At 34.9% G+C, this 6,669-nt stretch overlaps 1 long non-coding RNA gene across 1 annotated transcript; it reads left to right on the forward strand.

The window, feature by feature from the left end:
• The first annotated feature begins 4,643 nt into the window (after positions 1–4,643).
• On the forward strand, positions 4,644–5,270 carry LOC109162576. Its single transcript, XR_002051114.1, has 2 exons — positions 4,644–4,887; positions 4,971–5,270. It is a non-coding gene; the product is annotated as an uncharacterized LOC109162576 (long non-coding RNA).
• The last annotated feature ends 1,399 nt before the right edge of the window (positions 5,271–6,669 follow it).

The raw sequence follows: 6,669 nt of genomic DNA on the forward strand, positions 1-6,669 counted from the left end.
GCATCCCTACATCGGTGACGAACAGTGGGTGACAAACATTGGGGACGAAGGTGTGAAGGCGAAGTCGTAGTGAATATATGCGAAGGAGTAAGGTATGTTCAAGTCTATATGTAGAACAATATATAGGCATAGTTTTTTTTTTTTTTTTTTTTTTTTTTTTTTTTTTTTTTTTTTTTTTTTTTTTTTTTTGTTTTGGTGGAGGCAATATATGTGCATAGTGTAGGTATATTATACTGTTGTTAATGGAATATGCGAATATGCTGTCAATTTGCTTTGAATATGATGTGTTGTGGTCCTACTGCTGTTGCTTTTGCTTATATTTTGTATTGATTTTGATGTAGTGGGGTCCTGTTGTACTACATTATTGTTTGAATACGTTTGTATAAAGTGTGGTCCTGCATTTCTTTAGTTTTATTTCTGACAGTTGGTTGGTGTATAAAGTGATACTGCAAAGCTGTTGCTTTTATGATTAAATATGCCTTAAATTTCTGTTGTCAGGATGAATGAAAGTGTGGAATTAATTATTCATCATGGTGGTAATTTCGTGAAAAAGCCTCAGTTAAAATATTTGAATGGTCAGACATAAATAGTGTGTGTGGACCCTGACTTAATATGTTATCCCCATTTAGTGAAGTACATAGCAGACCAAAGATATGGGAAAATAGCCTCGCTGACATATAAGTTGACCATTGAACCCTTTACAGCTTTAAAACTACTTCATAATGATGCTAGTAGTCTCCACTTAACTCAGATTGCTAGGGAGAATAAAAGGTGTGAGATTTATGTTAAACATGGGGTAGATGAGCCTGCTGTGGTTGCTTTATCTTTACCTGGGCTTGAGGCAGAATTAGGGGTGAGGAAGGTGGGGCTGAGGCTGAATATGAAGCAGAATTAGGAGGTGAGGAAGGTGGGAGTGAGGCTGAATATGAGGCAGAATTAGGGGGGGGGGGGGGGGGGGGTTGAGGAAGGTGGGAGTGAAGTTGAAGGAGATTCAAGAATTGGGAGTGACTACTTCAGTGAGCAGGGGACTGATTTAAGCAGTGGTAGTGACCATATTACTAGTGGCAGTGAGCATAGGAGTGGTTGTGAGCAGATTGCTAATACGGGGGACAAGAGAAAAAGGAAAATTAGAGTAGATGATGAACTAATACCACCTTATGTGCCAATATCTAAAAATCCTTTAGGAGATGAGGCTGATTCTGTTTATTATGATTCTGAAGATCCACCAACAATTGAAGTAGATTTAGAAAATGATGAGGTGCAATCAAAGTACAATGATAAGTACCCCCAAGTACAATCCTAAATCAAATCCACCCTTTATTCAATTATGTATGTATTTTGATGACAATGTGCAATTCAAGTTGGCTATGATTAGTTATGTTGTACACACAAAGAGGGACCTTTTTCTGGAAAAAGAATGGATTAAAGTATGTTAGGGTTGAGTGTCTTGGAAAGGGTTGTGGTTTTCATGTTAGTGCAGGGTGAGAAGAAAGAACGAGGTGTTTTCAAGTGAAGGCAATTATATTGGAACATAAATGCAACAATCAATTTACTTTAGGGATAGTCAGAAATGGTTAGAATGGAAATTTGAAGAGAAGGTGAGGCAAAATTCAACTATTGGTTATTCAGAGTTGAGCAAAGACATCAAATCTGAGTTGAACTTGAATGTGACTGTGAGCATGTGTAGAAGGGCCATAACAGGGATATTGAAGAAGTTAGATATTGGGGTATGAGAGTCAGTTCAAAAGGCTTAGCGATTATGCTCAGGAGTGCTTGAATTCAAATTCAGGATCTACATTGAAGATAAAAACAACCAGAATTGTGGAAAATTCACCCTTAGTGTTTGAGAGGATATATGTGTGTTTTAAAGTCATGAAGAAGAGTTTTTTAGAGTTGTTTATAGAATATTCTGTGAGATTAAGTATCCTACATATTAGGAAGGGTTTCTGGTTTATGGAAACTAATTACCATATTAGTTTATATCTAGCTTGTATTTAAAGTGTGGTTGACAAACCCTAAAGAGATAGAGAAACATAGTTCTTCACAAAAGAGGTAATCTTCTCGCAGTGTTTTAACAAGAGTGTTGCAGGAGCCAGGAGATTTATTGGACTAGATGACTGCTTTTTAAAAGGAAAATTGAAGGGTGAAATATTGACTGCTGTTGGTAGAGATGGTAACAATCAAATGTACCCAATTGCTTGGGGCTGTTGAGATTGAGAATAACTCATCATGGAGATGATTTATGGAGCTTTTAGAGGCAGATTTGAATATTGTGGACAAACACTCAATGGACCTTAATGAGTGATCAGTAGAAGGTAAATCCACTTCAATTCTTTACTTCTTTAAATGTGTTACTGTACTTGATATTGTGATTACTTGAATTTAAATTTGAATTTGTAGGGGTTATCTAATGTCATACAAGAGATATTTCCTGGTGTTGAGCACATAAATTGTGCTAGGCATGAAAACCACAAATCCACAATCCTTTCCAAGACACTCAACCCTAACATACTTTAATCATTCTTTTTCTAGAAAAGATTCCTCTTTGTGTGTACAGTATAACTAATCATAGCCAACTTGAATTGCACATTGTCATCACAGTACATACCTAATTGAATAAATGGTGGGTCTGATTTAGGGTTGTACTTAGGGTACTTATCATTGTACTTTGATTGGCACCTCCTCATTTTCTAAATCTACTTCAACTGGTGGTGGATCTTCAGAATCATAATAAACCAGAATCAGCTTCATCTCCTAAGGGATTTTCAGATGTTGGCACATAAGGTGGTATTGGTTCATCATCTATCCTGGTTTTCTTTTTTTCTCTTGTCCCCCTATTAGTAATCTACTCACTGTCACTAGTAATCTGGTCACTACCACTGCTTAAATCAGTCCCCTGCTCACTGAATTAGTCACTCCCAAGTCCTGAATCTCCCTCAACTTCACTCCCACCTTCCTCACCCCCTAATTCTACCTCAGATTCAGCCTCACTCCGACCTTTCCTCACCTCCTAAATTCTGCCTCATATTCAGCCTTAACCCACTTCCTCACCCCCTAATTCTGCCTTCGGCCCAAGTAAAGATAAAGCAACCACATCAGGCTCATCTACCTCATGTTCAACATAAATTTCACACCTTTTATTCTCTCTAGGAATCTGAGCTAAGTGGAGACTACTAGCATCATTATGAAATAGTTTTAAAGCTGTAAAGGGTTCAGTGGTTAATTTATATGTCAGTAAGGCTATTTTCCCATATCTTTGGTCTGCTATGCACTTCACTAAGTGGGGATAACATATTAAGTCATGGTCCACACACACTATTTATGTTGACCATTCAAATATTTTAACTGAACCGTTTTCAGGAAATTACCACCATGATGAATAATTAATTCCACACTTTCATTCATCTTGACAACAGAAATTTAAGGCATATTTAATCATAAAAGCAACAGCTTTGGCAGTATCACTTTATACACCAACCAACTGTCAGAAATAAAACTAAAGAATGCAGGACCACACTTTATACAAACGTATTCAAACAATAATGCAGTACAACAGGACCCCACTACATCAAAATCAATACAAAATATACAAAAGCAACAACAGTAGGACCACAACACATCATATTCAAAGCATATTGCCAGCATATTCGCATATTCCATTAACAACATTATAATATACCTATACTATGTGCATATATTGTTCTACATATAGACTTGAACATACCTTACTCCTCATTCGCATATATTCACTGCGATTTCGGCTTCGCACTTTCGTCCCCAATTTTCGTCATGCCGTCTGGAGGTCGTCGGGATTAGGGATTTAGGGTTTGTTGGTCGCGATTTTGGGAGATTTGGCAAGATTCCCATTGGTCACGAGTTTGTGTTCGTTGGTTTCAATTGACCATTTGAATTAGGGTTATCAATTGACCATTTAATTTGGGTATATTACACCTAAGTGATGACAGTGCTACTCCACATCTACAAAAACAAACAGGTTAATAACATATTAGCTCCACATCAGCAAAAGAAAATCGGAGACTTAAAGGCTACCTTCTAAAAAGGTTAGGCGACAAAAAAATTGGTTTAGGGATCGAAGCACTTATGAAAGGTCAGGGTGCGGCATGAAGAATCGCCTTATGGTTCAGGGTGCGGGATGGATCTTTAGCCTATATTATTATTATTATTATTATTATTATTATTATTATTATTATTATTATTACTATTATTACTATTATTATTATTATTATTATTATATTATTATTATTATTATTATTATTATTATTATTATTATCCAATAGTTACATAGGTGATTGGGTTAGTGGTTTGACTAGTTGATAGCATTAGCCGATTGTAGAAAGGTGTTTGATAAATTAACTGATAGCTGATTGCCTGATTACATGCAAAATGACTTTCTCGAAAAACTGATCTAAAAAGTTGCTTTGAGTAGCTTTTTGAATTTTAGGGGTTTGAACTAATAAATAAGTTGTTACAAAAGTTAATTAATCAAACACTTATATTGGTTGTTTAATCAAGTCAAACAGCTAATAGTGGTCAATAAGCCAAAATTGACTGATAAGCTAACTATGCTACCAAACAGGCTGTCTTTCAAAAAATTTTCTAAACCTTTTATATCATTAACAGGATTCAGAATGAAGGGTAAAATTTCTCCAGACTTGGTTGGTCTTGTTCTTTTGTTGATATTAGTAGAGATGTAATAGAAATCTGATTCTAATTTTAATTTGTCAAATTTCTACCCTACTTGGACATGTTGGCTGCCTGTGAGTTGTGACAGATGATTGTCTTAACACCACACTTCCATGAGACTCTAAAATAGTCTATACTAGTAACTTGCTAAGCAAGAATATAATGCAATCCTTGGATCTTAAGGTAGTGACATACTTTTTGCAGAAGTGGTGTTATACTTGTGATTCAGCCTTCCTAACTTTCTTACAAACTCAATACCATTGCAGGTGACCTTTGGGAATACATTGTTGCATGTATACTGTTTGCTCTTGATCTGACATTGTTTTATTGAAGTTTGGGGCATTAAAAGGAAATGTTACTCAGCATATTGATGTTTCCACTGTGATTGCTTGCCAAAAAGAAGGAATGATCAGCTTTACCATTTCTATTATCTGCTACACTTGGCAATTAGGCTTCTTCTTCTTGGAAATTAAAGTTTATATACAAGTTTTTCCTCATTTGACATCTACTGGAACCAGTAGCCCATGAATTTCTTAGACTCTCATAGAGTATCTGCTATTTTGTTAAAACTACTTGAGCCTATATGTATAATGCATTACCATGCCCCTTCTTCCAAAAAGGGGAAAAAGAAAGTCTGAGTAATCTTTTCAGTCCTTTTCAATGCAAGAACAAAAAGTTAGTCATGAAGGAGTGTGTTGTTACATGCTTGTCATTTAAAACCTATATATGAAAGATTATAGTCATTGCCAGGGTTTGCTTGCAATAACTTGGAAAGGTTTTACTGTTAACAGAAAGCAGCTATGTTAACATGGGAGATAGGAAGCAACTTTCTATACTTAAAATGCACCATGGCATTATGAAATAAAATTAAGTTCTTGTTAGGATCAAGTGCTTACTACTACGTTAAAAGCTATAGCTTATAGCGAACGTGTAACTTTATTTCTTTATATTGTCACACATTTTTAAGAGGTAGGGTGCTGGACTTAGCCTTTCAAGCCTCCGCCCAACAATCCCCTTAGCCACCGGGTGCTCAACTTGGTCCTTTGATGACAACAATTCTCCACCTAAACTTACTACTACACAAAAAGTTATAGCACGAAGTGAAGATGCGACTTTATTTCTTTATACCGCCACACATTTTTGAGAGACAGGGTGCTAGACTTAGCCTGACTTAACTCTTCAGGTCTCCGCCCAATCCCCTGGCCTCCAGGGTTGGACTTGGTCCTTTATTGGCTTTTGGCCAATAGTTCTTCACTTCATCATTTCAATAACTATGATCAAGGCTAAGATATTATTTAATTAGGTCGTATTGCTTGCCTCTTCAACTGATTCCATCACGATAAGTGGTGGCGGCTCCTGCTTAATATCTACATCTACATCTACAATCTACAATTCTAATAAGAAGCAATAATGTTAGGCCCTTAACTAGAACAAAAAAAATGCCGGTAGTATTGTTTCTTAAAATGAATGGTTCATATTATTTTGATTTTAATATTTTTAATGATTTTCCTTATTTACCCTCTATTATATTATTTTCTTCCTTAAATAACCTAAATTCCGTTAGTATAAATTTTAGTAACGGAATATTCCGTTAACTATTTATTATTTTTAACTTACTCATTAATTTCTATAAGAAATGTCTTAGGTTCGAACCCCATTCCAATTAGAGTTGGCATAATTGTTAAACATATACTACGAAGATGTTAAAATATATTTTTTAAAAATATATAATATAAAATTTAACATAAACTTTGTTCAAATAATTAGTCCGGCTAAATACATAACATTCAAAGTTAAGTATCAAAGATGATTTTAAGTTTTTTTTTTTTTTTTTTTTTTTTTTTTTTTTTTTTTTTTTTTTCCGTTTAATTAATCTTCTTTTGATTATTTAGATCAGAATAAAATTTAATATTTCAATTATACTTTTGCATTATTGGTATGATTTAGGTTGTTATGATATTAATA

The sequence above is a fragment of the Ipomoea nil genome, unplaced genomic scaffold (assembly GCF_001879475.1).
Source record: "Ipomoea nil cultivar Tokyo-kokei standard unplaced genomic scaffold, Asagao_1.1 scaffold2950, whole genome shotgun sequence".
NCBI classification, from domain to species: domain Eukaryota; kingdom Viridiplantae; phylum Streptophyta; class Magnoliopsida; order Solanales; family Convolvulaceae; genus Ipomoea; species Ipomoea nil.